The sequence below is a fragment of the Ornithodoros turicata genome, chromosome 5 (genome assembly GCF_037126465.1).
Source record: "Ornithodoros turicata isolate Travis chromosome 5, ASM3712646v1, whole genome shotgun sequence".
Taxonomy (NCBI): Eukaryota; Metazoa; Arthropoda; class Arachnida; order Ixodida; family Argasidae; genus Ornithodoros; species Ornithodoros turicata.
In genome coordinates, this window is record NC_088205.1 from 13,928,915 (window position 1) to 13,947,875 (window position 18,961).

At 46.4% G+C, this 18,961-nt stretch overlaps 1 protein-coding gene and 1 non-coding gene across 3 annotated transcripts in view; one reads left to right on the forward strand and one right to left on the reverse strand.

Annotated features, from left to right (window-relative positions):
* LOC135394081 (probable G-protein coupled receptor No18) overlaps positions 1-18,961 on the forward strand; it is a 178,088-nt gene that overhangs the window by 63,041 nt on the left and 96,086 nt on the right. The window lies entirely within an intron of this gene.
* Trnat-ggu (transfer RNA threonine (anticodon GGU)) lies at positions 4,460-4,538 on the reverse strand. The gene has a single exon. It is a non-coding gene; the product is annotated as a tRNA-Thr (tRNA).

An 18,961-nucleotide genomic window follows, 5' to 3' on the forward strand; every position in this document is an offset into this window, starting at 1 on the left:
CAGGTGCTTTTCTGTGTACTTTGAGAGTTTCTGTACACACACTGGAAGCATCAGAGGTCTCTGCGGAGCCATTTTGGGCAGGGTAGCCCTGGGACAACATACGTTGTCCAGGGATGGCACAATGGCCTTCGAGATCAACTTCCGGACAGGTATCCCCAGCTGGGGATACTGATAGAGTGCCTGGAGTATGACTGCAGTCCCTTCAGCTGTCGCGAGATCTTCTAGCCAGGAACTCACGCGACGACGAAACACCGAGTTTGGACGTGAAATGGAACTGTTCCAGGCGCACTACACCTATACAATCAAGTTTCCTTTCAAGGTGTAACAAATTATGTTGACAAGCGTGGCGAAGATCGGGGCGCTTCCCACGTTCTGAGCACCCATTGTTCGTCTATGAAACAGCGTTAAAAGTATTTTGTGGTCACTAAGCCAAGTCTCATGTCGCATTTCTACGTGTGTACCCGATCGGCGAGCATAGCATGGAAACTTTTCTTAGAAACTCGTCTCTGTGATTGTGCTCGTGTTTCCTCTTTTCTTTCTCTCTTCCTTCCTTTTCTTTTCTGTGTAATTCTTCTGGCGCGTTGCTTTAAAAGTCGCGCCGATCTTTTTCCTTTGTGTCACGGTATTCAACAGTAAGGCATGTTAGACAAAATCACCTGAGGCATCTGGTATCAAGACCACTTTCCTTCAGCATTGAGAACCGATAACACATATATAGTACAAGAAGAACTTCCTTGAAGTCATTGGATTTTTATTAATTACTGAACGCTCCGGAAAAAATCATTTTTTTAAAATAAGATAGTCGTTTATTAATAAGATAATATCTTAAATAAGATAATCGTAGAATGCCTAAGCGACCCATGCAGCTAAAAAATATTTCACTTATAAAAAGCGAAACACGACGTCTATATACCTTGATATGCTGGGTACAATTCGGGGCGCTAAAATGGGTCACGCATGTTCCTTTCATCTACCATGCTGCTTCATCCGCCGCTGTAAGACTTCCACAGAGTTGATACATCCAACCCGTGCCATCGCATCCACCGAGCGGTCTCATCCAAGACTGTAGAACAATTTAGACCTTTTTGGGTATAAACGGTTTGTCCCAGGGCGCATACCTTTTGAGGTATAAACGCTACACCTCCCTCAAGGTATATTATTTGCACCTCGGGGTATAAACATATACCTCCTAGAGGGTATATTTTGAAGACCTTGTGGTATAACTGACGAAAACGGTAATATTCAATTTATTTCAGTGTCATATCCCAGTGGTGGCTTCCCAACCGCTCTTTCCACAAAATTTGAAAAAATAACAAAATGAACGATAACGAAACAAGAAAATACCTTGAGACGCTTGCGCACAAACTCACACAGGATGGATGTGAATAGGAGAAGAAAGAAATGAAGCAACAATTAGCATCAAATTGGAAACCAAGAAGTAACACCAACAAATATTTGGAAAAATATTTCCAGGAGCACTTGGCATTAGCTGGCGAACAGATACATATACAACACACCGCGGCTACGCATGGTGGAGACCATCCTTCGCCCGGGAAGCAAGTGAGGGCGCGTAGATTTATTTATTTTGGGAACAAACAATAGGTTCCAGATGTCACTGCCCAACCTAATTAGAATGCTACTGTATTACTGGATATGTTTGTAAATTAACTTATTGTTTAACTGAGATGATATAATCGCTTTCACAAATTAATGTGATTCCACATGTTGTGGAAGAAAAGGTATACAAAATGCTGAAGGTATAAACGTAATGGAGAAGTACTTTATTATACCCTCAGCTGCCATGGAAGGTGTAGACGGAGTGATCTATACCTTACACATGGTTTAAACAGGGTACATACAGTGGTAATGAGGTATAAATGTCGTACTTTAGGCCTCATTTATACCTTTTATACCTTTTACATACCTTTTCTTCTAACAGTGAACGCGCTGTGACATCCAAAAGTGGATTCACCCGGCACGGTAGAAGAGGTTACACGGAATCGACTGTGCGTCAATACACGGCTTGCTCATGTTCCCTCTAGTCTCGAGGACTGACTTGACACACGAGAATCAACACTCCTGACCCCGGTGGAACCAACGAAGTGTGCAAGCGCAACAAACATGTGCACAAATTGAAAGAGCAAGTCGGTTGATTGCGCTTCCAATTAACAGCGGGATGATACCTCGAACGAATGATATTAGTTCTTTTGTCTTCTGCTCGTCGAAAGCAACGCGATTGCATCTCTCTCGAAGCCTCGAACATTGACAGAGACGTGGGCCATTGCGACACAAAAGAACTGTCGCGACATAATCACTAATTAGGCTTCTGCCAAAGCGGTACCCTTTCATTGTTGAGGATGTCTTGTCTTTCCTTTGTGTCGCCGTATTTTATCTTAATGCGTAGGGCGATACTTTGCGCGCTCAAAGTCTACCTGTACTGGGCAACACTCCCTGATGTTGATTAATCTCAAACCGCACACGAGCCAACAGACATTGCGATGGGCCCTCGCCAGAATAGACAACAGATCGTTTGTCGTAAGCAATGTGTTGGGAGACTAGCTCTTGTTCATGGACAAAGTGTCAACTCATATCATTCCTTGAGAATTTTAGATGTATATAGTGTGCATAGATATGTAGTAGTTATATAGTTGTATAGTGTGTATATAGTGCCTGTGTTTTGCGTGCCGTATACAGTGTGTCCCAGAAAACGTGTCATTGAATTATAATAAAAAAACTACACCACCTAGAGTCATGCGGTCAATGGCATTTGTTCTAACTGGGTTTTTGCCACCTCCTCATGTGACTGTCGTGTAACGTAAGTTTAATTAAGTAAATTTTTGCGAGCTTAAGTCGGAAATTTGCCTAGTAAAGGTCACTTTTTTACCCCACCAATGTGAAGAGCGTGTCTAATTTAGTCAGATTAATGATAATTGACAGGGATATTCAGGAGCTATCCCATCGGAAAAAATAGCCGAACATCATGCTCTACGAAGGTCGCACAGAATAGCGCACGATGAATTTTTCAGCGCAATCTTTGTCAGTCCGACGAAAGGAGGTTGAAACCCAGCCCTCCCCGACATCGCAGAAGAGATAAAACAGGAACGGCTTATCACGTCCGACTTTCGCTGAGATAATGCTTTCCCTCTCCCAATTTTAGGAACTGTTACTTTTTCTACTATCACTCTGTGGGCTGGCTTCGGAACCTCCTTTCGTCGCACTGAGAGCGCTTGCGCTCAAAAAGTCATCGCGCGCTATGGTTCGGTGCTCCGAAAAGCATGATATTCGGCTATTTTTTCCGATAGGATAGCTCGTGAATATCACTGCGAATTATCATGAATGTGAGTGAACTCGGCACGCTCTTCATATTGGTGGGGTAAAAAAGTGACCTTTACTTGACAAATTTCCGAGTTCAGTTCGCAAATATTTACATAATTAAACTTGGAGTACATGACATTCACATTAGGAGGTGACAAAAACCTAGTAAGAACAAATGCTGTTGACCGCGTGATTCTAGGTGGCGTAGTTTTTTTTATTATAATTCAATGACACGTTTTCTGGGACACCCTGTATAGTCCTTTAGCGTATCCATCAAATTAGAGTTTGTTGAGTACAGCTTGTGTATTACGTTCATAATAAATTTTCCCTTAACAAGAAGGAAATTTCATCTTACCAATCTGCTGTAAGTCGCTCTAGAGTAGCCTGTTGATGGCCTATGTCTCTACATTTTTTACCACCACCACCACCGTCGTCATCGTCATCATCATTGGCCTGCTGGCAAAAATTATTATTATTATTATAACTTGCGCTCCGGGTTTTCGGATTTATTCGAAAAAATTCGAACAACATACGCTGATGAAATTTAAAGAAATTTTGATTTATACGACAATCTCCGATTTCGGGGTTTCTATAGTAACGGAGATCTGGGCAAGAAAAGGACAGGCTCTCGTGACTCAAATCCACTGCGCAGCAGTCATTTATTTGACAATTTCCGGACCATCCGTCTAATACGCTTGTCACACGGGCGGTCCTCAATGATGATTGAAAAAAAAAAAAGAAAAAGAGGAGAAAAACAGTCATTGAACTAGGGAGCCTGCATGCGGGTTCTCCTCCTGTGTCGTCATTCACAGGGTGGGGATTTCTTAGTGACGGGTCCGCGCCGTCGCCACGGGGCAACCGCCATTTTTGGTCACATCTTTCCGTCTTTCGTTCGCTTGGCGTATGCCAGTATACAGTTCTTAAGAAAAAATCTTCCCGGGAACAGCACGGCAACAGATACTGCCCCGACGACCTTTTTGTCGGTCGCGCATTCAAAGACAGTTCTATTGTGAGCTACAACAGTTCTTTTCGTCATGTCTTCTCCTTGCTTTTGGAACATTTTTGCAGCAATATAGAGCGCAACAACAATTGGAAACGGTGCTGTGAAAACGCACATACAGTAAAAGATGATAGTCACTGAAAATGTTAGCCAGCTGTAGGACTCGAACCCACATCCTCTGGATTACCGGTCCAGAGGGCTCTACCAATTGAGCTAAGCTAACACGCCTTCTCAGCGACTTCCAAGGGTGCGTCATCTGAAGGGACAACCAGCCACTCTCTCTCACTCATCCTCCTTTCATTCTTACATTTTTGCTCACTTTTGCTTGAGGCTTGTATGTGTACGTCCTTTCTATGTTGTTCCAGCCTTAGAACATCAGTTCTCTCTTGCACATACAGTGCCAGGAATTTATGCGTGTGGCTACCAGTGATGTCCGCTAACTACTTCTACAGTAGTTTAACTATAACTACTAACTACTTCGCGATGGTGTAGTTCAACTAGTAGTTCAACTACTTACAGGGGAGTAGTTAAAACTACTTCTTTAACTACTGCAATGTATTTTAACTACATCTATATCTATCCTATAGCTACTTAACGTTGTCCATCAACACCCATCCCTTGTAGTGTTCTTGGACACCTAAATATGAATCACAAGCAGTGATAATGATATTTAAAATATACTCTTGTGCATACGTCGCTTAATTCACATACTGTAGTAAAATCCACTGCCTGCCTCTTGTATATTATGAGCTAACGAAAGAGCTTGCTGCGGAAATATTTTCTGTGGAGTGAAAGCTTCCGCTATAAAGGTACGTACAACATATATCGACGGACCATGTACGAGATTTACACTCAGGCTCCTTTGTCACAGATCAATGTTCCACGCACAAATAGTGTGGTGGGTGGCGATTGCGCCACTGTGGACCGTAAAATATTTTCGCTTAGCCACGATGATCGATCACGTAGCCATCCTATGCGGTTTCAATGCAAATTCATGCAAATGAGGCTTCACTAGACGAGCATGAAAGTGCAGCTCCGTTGCTGTTCCGAAAGTATGAAGACGTTGTGATATTCAGAACCGTGGTCCCAACTTCATTCATAAACGCACATTGCTTTCCAAATTTCCATACTCCTTCGTGAGAAATTTGAGAAAAACTACCGGGCGGCGGTTCCACTTGTGACGCCATACTTGGAACTGCGCGGATTGGATAACCACACCTAGCCAGCTCTGCCTGGCAACCAGTTTGTGTTTACACTCCGTCATGGCCGCTGTATCGTGCTGAAATAGCTGTCACGAGCTATCGGGGACCACCGCACCGTTTTATCATGTTTCTTATAAGGAATACTCCGTCTTCGAGCACGTTCTCGTTCTCAATAGCTTTGGTGGTGCTTTCTGCACGCGCAGCAAGTCCACGCATAGTGCGCTGCCAAAGCTATTGAGAATGCGTAAGTGTACGTCACACGTTAGGTGTTAAGGTCTTGTTGGTAGCATGAAGCACAGTGCGGGCACAGAATGTCCGCTCACGACGGCCGTCGTTGCACAACGAGGCCATCCTGTAAGGCTTGTTAAAGAAGACCGGCAAAACTATCTTTGAGGCTATTAACGACAGCAATTATCACGGAACACACCCAAAACATTCACCTTCGCCCATAGATCTCCGCCATCGCATCGACGATTTGGCGTTAGCCAAGCCACGAGCGCGGCTAAGCCAGGACGAAGCCGGGATTGGTCAGGGTTTGCCAACCACAGGACCGCCGTGCCAGGGAAATTTAAAAAAATGTTTTCTTAAAAACTACAAACAAATGGGTGAAAATTTTTCACATTTATGCTCCCTGAGCGGAAACGAACGCACAGCCCAAGCATGGCTCCATTCTGTCGCAGTCGAAAATCGGCGGAGCTGAGCTTTAAAAGTGAAGATTTAGTACACATGCACGGCACAATTGCTCTGCGCCTCCGTTCTCATCAAACAAGTCGCTCAAGGTAAAAGGCGGAAGCACAATCGTGCCCTAAAGGTTGCGGCAAAATCGGAAGTAGTTGGCGCCTGCAGTACCCTAATTACTGTAGTTAACTACTCGAAATAGTAGTTTAACTAGTAGTTGCCACTACATTTCTGCAAGTAGTTGATAACTACTTTTTAACTACAGCCTGGTAGTTTAACTACATGTAGTTAACTACTGGACATGACTGGTGGCTACCGGTTTGCTCCAGACGCTGTAGGGTCCTCCCCTGCATCTCAAGGACCATTGGCGCTTCTTTTATGCGTTTCTTTCTTCCTTTTGTGTGACGTAGCGCTGCGCAGCCAGTGGAGGGGAGTTCAAGAGTTGTACTTGCCCATAACTTCGTTTTCATATTTCACATCTCATGTTTCGCTTGCAATGGGGTAGTGTACTGTTCTCAAGCGGTGAATGACCCCAGGCCATAGTCATGATTTATTTGTTGTCGTTGTTGTTATGCGTGTGACCTGATGGTCTTATTCCTGTTCGTGTACATTTGCATAGGTTGTATTATCGCGTTACGATGTGCACTTTGAACTTTCGCTTAACGTGCCGATAGCCAGGTCACTTTGTGTGATACATAGTTCTTACGCTAGGTGTCACTGGCCACGTAGTTATGGCGTTAGTGTGCCTGTCAGCGTTCTTATCTGTCTCACGTGACCTGGGATAAATGTGGCATTGTGATCACATGCTCGTGGTATTCTGGCTCGACGCGACGACTGACAGACACGAAAAAGGATGAACAATGCATAAAGGAGCCAGCAAGCTGGTGTAACGATGTTATAATGGTATCATTTCCTTGAGCTTGGGGAGGTGGTAAGGACAAGAACACAAAACAAAGGTATAGACAGGGCTGGACTCGCCCTGTCTACTTGTGTTTTGTGTTCCTGTCCTTACCACCTCCTCAAGCCCAAGGAAATGATACCATCAACGTGAATAAGAAATATGCATTATTCTGCGTCAAATTCGCACAGACAGCCGGTGGTACGGTTCGAACCCACCAGCACCCAGTGTTCAGCACGACCTTGGCTACCACCAACTAGTGGATATGCTTTTATCCACTCAGCCACACCATTGGTTTTCAAATTCTGCGTGGTATCGCAATGCCGTCGGGAAGTGCGCTGGCAAAGAGTGTATAATAAGCTTAGGAGCTCTCCGAGCAACATTCCGGCTGTAGCCCAACCTCAGTCTCCGCTGACTGCGTTACGAATGCAGGCCGTACAACCTTTTTGAGTTGCACCAAGCGATAAGTGGCTTTTCTTCTTCAGTGTGCGAACTTTCGCAGCACATTTTCATCAATTTTTCACGTTTTTACGCGAACAGTAAACGACAACGTACCATCGGACGACACAATTTTTCAATATTGGAAAGCGTTTGCGCTCAGGCAGTTGCCTGCGTCGGAGCGATTCCAGCCACATAGACTGCTGGTTACTTTGCTGTGTGGTCGTTGCAGTACTGCCGACACGGAAACTCAATTTAGTTGAGTTTGGAGGGTTGTCGAAATATGGAAGCGAACAAATCGACATTTAAGTGCGTTGCCAAGTTTCCCTCGGTCGGTAATCGATGCAAGGTATATGTATCCCTCGGAGAGCTTTTTCGTTCCTACCGTACACGCGGACTAAGAGTGATACTTTGTTTCGTGTACTTGTTGCAATAAGGAAATGGAATGCTGTTTTTCTTGATAAGAGAGTGCCATTGGATTCAGTTGCTTCTGTTCCCTGTGACGTCATTCGGACGTAGAACTCCCTCTCTGTGCTCTCAGCCCTTTGCTCATACTTGTGATGCCGAGGGGGGGGGGGGGTCGAAGTAGTTTGCCGTTGTTGGCCGCACTCAAGTGGGCATCGTCACGACTATAGCAAAAAAAAAAAAAAAAAAGGGGGAGAAGAGAGTTAACGATTTCAAAGTGACGATTTCAAAGTGAGGCATAGACAGGATGACCGATACTGATGGGACGGAGGCACACTGTAGATGAGAGCTGCGCTATAGAGTGGTCTTTCCGCGAGGCTTCTGATGCTGATGTGTGTTGCTCCACTTTAACGCAACCAGTGGCATAGCCGTGTGGAAGCGGCAGCCGTTTTGGCCGTTCTACACTCTTAAAAATGAGGGGGGGGGGGTGATGGCAGGATAGGCTCGCCGTTGTTGGCCACACAGAAGTGGGCGTCGTCACGACTATAGCCAAAAAAAGAAAAGGAAAACGCATAGCAAAGCAAAACACAAAGGAAGGACGGACGGATGGAGGATAGAGGAGGTTGAAGGATGGGGATGCGGTGAGGTGCACGAGTTCATCGGGGAGAGTACAGTATTAGATGGGTCGATCAGCAAGGCCTGTCTTCAGCAGGAAGAGAATGAGGTTTCTTGCTTTGGCGGAACGTTCGGCAGAAGAACCAGCGGGGTAGAGGATGTCTGCTAGCGAGCCCGAGGTGGAGCGAGGGAGATGTGTTTCGCGCGCAGAATGGTATGCTCGGCAGTCTCGCAGGATGTGTTCGATTGTTTCGGGTTGTTGACAGTGGCCACAGCAGGCGTCACCCCTAGAGCCTATCTTGAACAGCTGAGAATTGGTGAACGCGCACCCAGTGCGGAGCCTATGGAGCATGGTCTGGATGCTTCGAGGAAGATTTTTCATGGGAAGAGGAGGGCGATTATGATGCATGATGTCCCGTATTCCAGGGTGGCGCTGTTCAACAAGGAGCTGAACAGACATCTGCCTGTCGGCGTCGTCCGGAGTTGGCAAAACATTGCTGCAGCCCAGGTGTGCCGAGGACGCCAGCTGGTCCGCCCTTTCGTTGCCGCCGACACCGACGTGGGACGGTATCCATTGGAAGGCGATATCGCCTCCAGCTTGTTTATGTTGGGCGCACGATCTTCTGATGCTTCGCGCTAAGATGTTGTCACACATGGGGTTCATCACGTCCCATAGAGCGCTTCTCGAGTCTGTGAGTAGGACTGCTCTGGCAAACCCTCGTACCTGGACCGCAGCAGCTGCATGCAGGAGAGCCAGGAGCTCAGCAGTCGTGGAGGATATCGGGTAACGCGATGATCTCCCTTGCCAGGACACGTTCACTGACGGGATGTGGAAGGCACACGTGGCACTTTTGGTACGATCGTCAATAGAGCCATCAGTGAATACCAGAGTATGTGAGTGGTAGACGTCAGTTATGAGGTTCTCAGCCGCCGTTCTAGCGACCAGGGGGCTACATTCCCTCTTTTTATGAAGGCCCGGAACGTCGAGCGTTACACCCGGTACAAACTCTCGCCATGGCACTGAAGGTAACCCAGCAGGATGTTGAGGCGATCGCTCACTGTGGGCCAAGGCGCTAGTAGCGTATACGCTGGGCAAGCGGCCGAGAGACGTGTGTGACCTTTTTACGAGGGCAGAAAAAAGAGAGTGCTTGCTTCTGGAGGTGGCCAAGTTGTCTAAGTGGCGGAGCCCCCTAAGCTCGGAGTGGATACTGACAGGCTTTTCCTTGGCTTCCAGGTAGGTCTGGGTAATTCCAGAAAAGCTGGGTATTCCAAGCGCCGTTCTGATCCCTGCCCGATGGAGCCGCTCAAGAGCCTGCCATTGTGAAGGTCCCAGATCCACGTACGGCGACACGTACAGGATACGCGAGAGAATGAGGGCTTTGTGTAGCGTGAGCAGCGAACTTGAGCTGCAGCCCCATGATTTGCCACTGATCCTTCGGAGTAAATTAAGAGTCTTCTTGCCTTTACACACCGTTTGGCTTACTAGCCTAGATCAGCGTAAAGAGCTGTCAATGGTGACACCAAGGTAACGACAAACCTCACATCTTGGGATGGGGGTGCTGTTGATGGAGAGATTAGGGAAACCCTTGCCCACGTACTTTCGGCGGGGAATGCAAACCAAGCATTGAGATTTTTCTGGAGATACGACAAGCCCCCTTTCAAGAAGAGCCGCACTGAGGCCGTTCAATGCAATTTCGGCGGTGTCACGAAGCTTCTCCTTGTTGTCTCCCACAACGCGGAGGCAGATATCGTCCGCGTAGATGGTAAGCTGAAGGGTATATGGAGATGGGCGAATCCTGCGGTGGACACCGGCCATGATCAGGTTGAATGGAGTAGGAGAGAGAACACTGCCCTGTGGGACCCCACGTTCGAACTTTTTCTTTGAGCTCACGCGCCCATTGACGCACACATCGAACGTACGGGCAGAGAGAAAGTCCCAGAGGTATCTCAGCAGGCGGCCCTCGATACAAGCACCTTGTATCGCAGCCAAACATGCTGCGTGAGTGACAGAGTCGTAGGCCTGCTTTACATCAAGGAACAGAGCGAGGGCAAATGCATTTGACTCCCTTGCCTCTTTGAGCGATGTAGTCACTTCAGCGATGGCGTCAGATGCAGACCAACCCTTCCGAAAAGCTGTAATGTGTTCGGGGAAGTGATTGTCGCGCTCCAGGACCCAACACAGCCTCTTGTGAATTATCCGTTCCAATAGCTTGCCGGTAGCAGGACGGTAGGAGGACAACTGCGAGGGGGGTCTACCCTTCTTGAGGACTGGAATCACCCTAGCATGCTTCCAGTGAGACGGTATGGCCCCAGAGGTCCAGACAGAATTGTAGAGATGAAGGAGAGCCTCCAGCTGCTCTTCACCCAGATTCTTCAGTGCCTGATTGGGGATTCCATCTGGGCCAGCCGCGCTCCGTCGTTTGAAGCTACGAATGGCGTATTTCAGTTCCGACATGGTGATATCGTCGTCCACCGGAAGGGAGAATCTAGAAGACAGCTCGGGTAGCACAGGTGAGATTCCATCAGACCACCGCCCAATCTACGATGATCCTACACTCTTAAAAATGAACTTCACCGCATAGCAAGCTCCTAGCCAACCATTATCTCGAATGATATCGTTATCTGCCCTGATTTGTTGGAAACGGGAGACGTACGCCTTTTCTGTGACACTTATGCTGTTCATAATCGTCACAGAAAAGGCGTACACCTCCCGTTTTCAACAAATCAGGGGACTTAATCGCTTCATCGTCGTTACGGTCGTTACAAGCTAACGAGTGGCGGGAAATTCAAAAAGGTGGGCACGTGACACATTGCGCGTGACGTGTACCACGGCATTCACGTATCGTGCGAAGAGCGCCGTGCACGTGTTTTGTCACGTGCCCACCTTTTTAAATTTCCCGCCCGCCTTTTTGAATTTCCCGCCACTCGTTAGCTTGTAACGACCCTAACGACGATGAAGCGATTAAGCCCCCAGGGCAGGTAACGATATCATTCGAGATGTTGGTTGGCTAGGAGCGTGCTATGCGGTGAAGTTCATTTTTAAGAGTGTAGGATCATCGTAGATTGGGCGGTGGTCTGATGGAACCTCACCTGTGCTACCCGAGCTGTCTTCTAGATTTTCAGGGAGACTAACCACACGGATGCTGGCGCAGTTCCCGCTCATGTCGGCGCAGGATGCCTACTAACCACTCCATCTTTGAGTTCTGAATCCACCTTTGCACATCTGTACACCGCTAATAGCTGAGGTTGCTTCGTGGTACTGCTTTAGCAGAAGCAAAGAAATTGCTTACGTCTGTGGGAATCCTGCAAAACGCAATTAAATGGGGTACTCGTATGGGGCCGCGCTCAGATCCGGATCACTGCCCTCGTGTCGGTGGCATTATAAATTATAATCGTATTCTCTCTCCACAAGTGTCATGGAGGGACCTACACAGCTGTCTATGTTGGCAGGTCCTATAAAGCCATAAAAAAAACTTGGCTTCACACCTCCCTTCATAGTCTCGGGTGTCGTCCCGCTCTCTGTACACCGTCTTCTTTTTCATTTTTTAAGGAATAGCAAGTCGGCCTACGCCGGACTAACCCTTCCTCCTTTCCTTTTTTTCCAATAAACATACCCCCCCACCCCCAGTTGCTTCATGGAGCTGAGAAGGACTACAAAAAATAAAAGGAACACATACATTTACTTCTTGTTTCCTGGAGCCTTCCCTTAATATCGTTAATCTCTGTACACTCCACCGCGTTTCCTTTTTGGTGTCTCTAACGACGTGTGCCTGCCAGCCCTTCCTTCGTGTGTACAGTACTTTCTTCGTTTTGTAGCAAGCCTCACTTGAAGGCGTTAACAGTGTAAACACCTCGTGTCTTTCATCGTGCGTTCATTCGTACGCATCTACTCTGGGTAGATGTGTTTTTATTCTCCCTTCGCCAGCATGATGGTGTTAACACTTTCTTGCTGATTGTTTTCCCCACGATGCATCCTAGAGCTCACATCCTTGATGTTCCGTGCTCTGCAGCTTTCGGTTTGTGTGTTTCGTGTTCTTTCTCCGGCCTGGCCGGTATTGCGTGTGTATAAGGCCCCAGAGCACCATGCCACGACTGATACGTATTCTGCAGCCTCTCGCTCTGCGCTTTAAAGCGGCAGTCTGGGCTGTACTATCACTAAACAACAACAACTAACATAATAATGATGACGATGGATGGGGAAATTCGCAACACGTGAGTTGTGGCGAATCACTAAAGAGTTCCGCAGCATGCTTCTTTTCGAACATTATAACTTGACAATTTGACGCAGCTATTTATAACTACGTTTTTGCTGTTAACCGCCTCACTAACCATGACGTCACCGTTTGTGGCTTCCCTTTCCCCCTCAATCTCTTTTGATATAAGAAAGCCAGAGGCAATAATTGTTAATTGTGCTTTAGCAACTCTCAGGATTGTTCCTTTTATCTCCGTCACAGACCCTCGTGGTAAGTATCAGGCATTTTTAGGATAGCCTACCGAGCCAACGCCACCTATAGATACGGAAGCCTGCTTATTGCCTTCTCTCCCTCCTTGGCTACGTGGACATATAAAGTCAGACTTCGTCTGCTACTGCGTGTCGCCCTTCTGCGAATTCAAGAACTCGCAAGTGATTGCAGCTAACTTGGAACCTGTGGACCCGAATATGTAGACAAAAAGTGCAACACGCTTTCCAGAAAATCAGTCTTGAGAAATATATGGGACCATTTTGCGCTTTATTTTAAAGATTTCCCATTTAGTATGCGGGGACGTTCAATCGCTATACTCGCAGACGACGGTGATTCGTCTTATGGCTACGACAGCTGCAAGCATGTTCGTGATTGGCTACCGCCGTTGAAAGCGCGATCCTGATTGGCCGACTCTTAGTTTTTACGTCACGTCGACGAGTACGCAGGCTTTCTCTATCTATAGGTGGTGTTGACCGAGCCCTCTGGGACCCCAAAGCAATAATTGGTCGTCATTGCACATGCTCACATCCTAAAGAGTGTTTTGTGCAAAGTACTTGGGTACCCACACACTCACACACACACACACACACACACACACACACACACACACACACACACACACACACACACACATATAAGGAGACGATGATGAGATGGGGCTGATGCCGGCCAGTAGGCTGGGCGCTGCCCCGGTGCCATTTGGGTACCGAAGTAACTACTCCTTATTTACCATAGCTTGAGCCTTAAACCGGAACCGGTGTGTGCGTGCCGCTGTACTTGATCGCTTATCCGATTGCCGAAAAAAGACCCGATTGAACGAAATTTTCCACACCATCACAGCGCGGCACCTACATATTCCTCACCTCATACACGGCTTCACACCGTCCCTTTAATACTGCATCTTCCTATGTCTTCGCTTTGTAGCGTTGTGTATTTCTTCAGTCTCGCTACAGTTAATATTCAGAAATCAACCGCTTCGCACGACGGTATTGACAGCACTCGGATTCTCACGCAACCAGTTGCATAACTGAAGCAGTTGGTTGTCAATAAGACTTAGTCTAGATCATCGCCATCTGTTGCACTTGCAGCGGGATGCATCAGCAGCTCGCAATGGAAATTTCATTGTGTATGTAAAGTACCTGTGCGCTGGCCCATTAGTTGGGTTCGTGGTTGCTGCAGGTGTAATTAAGCTCCTTAGGCACTTTGTGAGGCGGGTGAGGAATTTAACGGGATTATTAGAAAGCCTGAATAAAGGAAAGACGGCTTAAGAAGAGAAAAGAGGACGGTTTCTCCAAACTTTAAACACTTTAACGCCCAAAGAGTGCAGTTCCTTCTTGGCTATTGATTCTACTTCGTTAATGGAATCAGTGTGGTCGAAGGAACTGCCGTAATTAAAAGTTCCGCTTTCTGGAAGTGTTATTGCGCATGTGCCTGCCGAAGGCGTAGAAAGTTATTTGGGAGCAACAACTGCACTCACAACGACGAAAGTGAAGTTTGGCATAATGAAATTCTCGAACGCGTTTGCAGTATCTGTCGAACAGACGCTGTAAATATATGAACATGCATGCTCGCCGTTCATACTGCCACTCCTTTTTGAAAGATACATCTGGAGAGCAAAGAAAAAAAAAACACTCATATGCGTCTTAGCTAACCCAAATTATCGATTGTCATATGACGTTACAATGAGAGATGTATGTAACTGAGAAACCTCAGGGTCTGCTGCCAGGTCTACTTCCTGGTAACGCTGAATAGCGAGCACGGCGCCTGGTCGTCTTTTCTTTTTTTTTATTTTTGTAGTTTGCAGGCGGCTTCGCGAGCCCCCTGGGAGTCACGACCCACAGTTTGGGAACCCAGGCATTTGGGAACGTCCCATGCATTGCGTTCGACCATACCCTCCCTGATTTTTTTTTCAAATAAATTGTTTGATTGTTCCCAAGGAGCCAATCTTCTCCCGGCTTATTTTTGCTGCAAAATTTGCACGCATACTGATTAGCAGCCCTGGCGCCAGATGACGTCGACTGTGCATATATAACTTGTTTAATTTAAAGCAAACCCCCCATCTTTCAAAAAGTATTTTGAAAGTTTCCTCGTGTGGGCCGTTTTCACTTGTCAAAGTTGAATGTGTTATAGCAACATTTCAAAACCCTCTCGAACAGCGGCCCCCAAACAGTGCGACGAGGCCGTTTCAAATCGACGCTTATGCCCATTCGAAATGCCCCTAATAGTTCGAAATATTTTGGTAGCTCGAAACACCATTAATCCGTATGACATTCGCTTGCTGCGGAATTTGTTGAAAACACAGACACTCATCGCAAATCGTGCGCATTAGTGTGTTTGAACAGTACACAGAGCTATTACATTCCTGACTTGCATTCGGGATTATTGTGAGGGGCTTTGATTGTGCGATTAATGTGTCATCTGTTGAAGGTGCATTAGCTTCATTCAGGAGATGGCTTACACACTTTTCAGTGAAATCCCTTGGACGTAAACAGCGTAAGCCGCTTTCGGACGCTGGCATAATGTTTGCTGAAATAGCCTATTGTTCCCTCATTATTCCAAACCGATGGATAATCGGAGGTTTTAGGCACTACACTGTCCACCTGTGAAGATTGTTAGTTGCTATATCCCAGTTTAAAAATAGTGACTCTCGTGAATCTATTTCGGCCTGACTCGTGCGACAGCGTTGTCTTAGCACGAGTGATTTATGTATGCGACTGCTGTTTTTCTCATTATTTTAGCAAGAATGTCGATAGTAAAGATGCCTTACATCTAATAGACAACCCCAAGAACACCGAATATCCTGTGGATGTACGAATAATGTGCTAACGAACTCGTACGTCCGATGGATATCCTCAGAATATCCGTCGGACGTACGAATTCGTTAGGACATTATTCGTACAACCAGAGGACATTCGGTGTTGTTGGGGAGTATATCTAATACTCCTGTCACAGGGCGAATTGGATGACATTCGCACCCAATGACATTCGTTCTGTGTCACACGATGGAACCAAATGGCATTTCACGCGAATGGCATTCGCCCAGCGAATGAGTTCGAGTGACTCGTTCTCTTTTCCCTCTGGCACCGACTGCGTACCCTCGTCGGTACAGAGGTGGCAAAAACAACTAGGATAGACCGTTACGAGAAATTAAACACGATTGAAATTATACTTCAATACTTTATCACGAATTTAATGGCGTTTGACATGAACGGAAGAATGTTTAACAGTGTTTTTCAGAGAACTACCCTCGTTCCCTCGCCGAGTTGCTTCTTGCTTGTCTTGGCTTGTGATATTTAGCCAACTGAGCGTCGTCCGAAACGCAACAATTTTGCCGAATTATTTAATGTTCCGCTTGTTTAAAAAAGAAAGAAAATAAAAATAGAACGAATGTCCCTGTATATATATATATAGCTTCACATGTTCGTCCCTGGTATCTTGATCATAATGGGGTCATAATGTAAAAGCCTGAGTCTGGGCGCACACAGGGACGACACGAACACACGCATTCGTGTCGTGCCTCTGTATACCCAGACTCGGGGCGTTACATTATGGAGTTCACCCACCAGCTGGCCTGCATATATGTGCCATATTGACAGTGACATCATTTGTGAATGACATTCTCTTTCTTCGTGTAGCTCGATGCAATGCAAACGAATGTCATTCGCTGGGAATGCCATTCAATTTGCCGTGTGACATCGGTATAAGAGATTACTGTCCTTCAGAGTGCACATTAACATGCCCCTACTGTCTCTACGCCTATTGCTTCATGGCACTGGTCGTGCTTCATCGGCACTTTTTGAGGTTCCTGTGTGTATCGGAAACAACAAAAATCACATTACCAATCGATTGCGTATTTTCTATATTTCTGTACTGCAAGCTTAGAGGCTTGCTAACCTTCTACTAATCCCACCCCTTTTTTTTTCTATCTCCGTCGTGTGTTTCTGCTACTGTTAGGGTTGCCACCAGGCCGGTATTATACCGGCACGGCCGGTTATGTGCTCGCTCTGCCGGTTGCCGGTAGGAGGGTGATACCGGCAGCCTTTTGCCGGTATTTGTGGCTCAACACCACTCATAGGGGCTTTTACGTGGTTTTCCTTTCAACATTCCACTACAGCTTGAATAAATCTGGAGCACAGACCCAACTCCGTAGTCACCAGTCGTTTTCTTAGTTATTCATTATTAGTATCATTGTTGTCTTGAGCGAGTACGCTCGTTCTTTCTCTCTCTCTCTCTGTATACTCTCCACCCCTCACCCACTTTCCCTTTCCCGCGAACATTTCCTCCTTCCCCTCTATTCCACCTCCTCTCCCTCAGCCGGTATTTTTCACTACGAAAGGTGGCAACCCTAGCTACTGTCCCTCATATAACCTGGTATTGGTAACAGGCATATAACCTGGTAAATTGGTAGAAGAGTATTCTTCTAAGCTCCTGTGGGGGGGTGGGGGTGACGTGGGAATTTCGAGCGGTCTGCCTGCCTAGATTGGCGGCACGTTGCTTGGGGAAAGGATGACAGGGGGTGGGGGTAGGCGAAGAGGAAGGCTCACCCCCGCGTCTGTTTCTACAGTTCCCTGCACCAGCTCCTGGACTGATTAACACTTCTTTCTCGCTTTACTTGCGGCCAAATCTTGCCGGCGCGCGCATGAAAGAACCGCGGACTGACGACGTCGCTCGTGCTCATAGTTCTCTCGCGACGTGCAGCCACCAATTATTATTATTAGAGTTGAAGTCTAGATAATGAAAGCGGGTGTCTTTCGTAATGTCAGTTGTCCTAATTAGTCGACACTAAGAAAAGTCTGAACGAAGCCTACCGTACCTGGCATTACCCAGGCCTTCCTTAGCCCGCAACCTTAATTAGAAATAGCGTCGCGTTTCCTGCAACGCTGCTAGAGTGCATCTTCGTATTTCGTTGTATTTCCTACCCATAGTTTTCTACGTAACGTGGGTTAGCCTAATATTTTTTTCTTTAGCCTTTTTTTTTTTTTTGTCTTTGGAGTTGTTGTACCATGCGTAAAACTTCAATATCTATGCAAATAACACTTTTGCCGCGTTCTTCTCTAACTGACAGTTGCAGCTGTTGTCTCTGAGTCAAATCGCATCCCGTACTCTTGAGAGCAGGAGGCTAGCTATTCGTCATTGATCGATTGCGTGATTTCGATTCTCTTCTGTAACGGACGGCCGCTTTAGTCTGTACTATGGTTTGGATCCCAAAATCTCGGGATTTCGCGAGGCTAAATCCCGGGATTTCGGGATAATGAATTTTGGCTTTCGTGACAACGAGGGATTGGTAGTATGCGTGAAAGCGAAAGAACGGTGACTTGCCCATCTTTGTTCCACGAAAAATATTCGTTGCATTCCGAAACAAAAACAACTGCGTCGTTCATGACACATTACAAACACGTCAGCTGCTAATCCAATCTACCATACATCCCAAAGCCGAGAGATCAGCCATCAAGTACACTCCTGCACGGATACTTCGGGTCTGTGAGACCACAAAAGAAAAATCATTGATCTCTTGATCTGTGTCAGTAGGTTGATTTGAAAGTAAAAAGAAAGAATGGAGACAGTCCTTCCAGAAAACTACAGGTTGTCCCGCACATTTTAATCCATTTGTCAAATTTTTAATCTAGGCGCCAGACTAAATAATCCACCTGCCAAAATTTTTTATCCAGGTGCCGTACCGTTTAATCCGAACGCAACATTTTTAGTCCGGTCGCCAAATCAAATAATCAGCGTGCAAAAAAAAATTAATTCCCGTGCCATTTATTTTAACACACCAATGAAATAAATTGCTGGCAAGTGTATTTGATGGATTGGCAGCTCCAAATGACTTTGTTTTGAGGAATCTGTTTCATATTTTTTCTTTTCTTTTTTTTTCCTGACCGGAGCACGTCTCTTATGAACACAACTTCCTTTCACACGACATCCTTGTGACGAAGGCAACTGATTA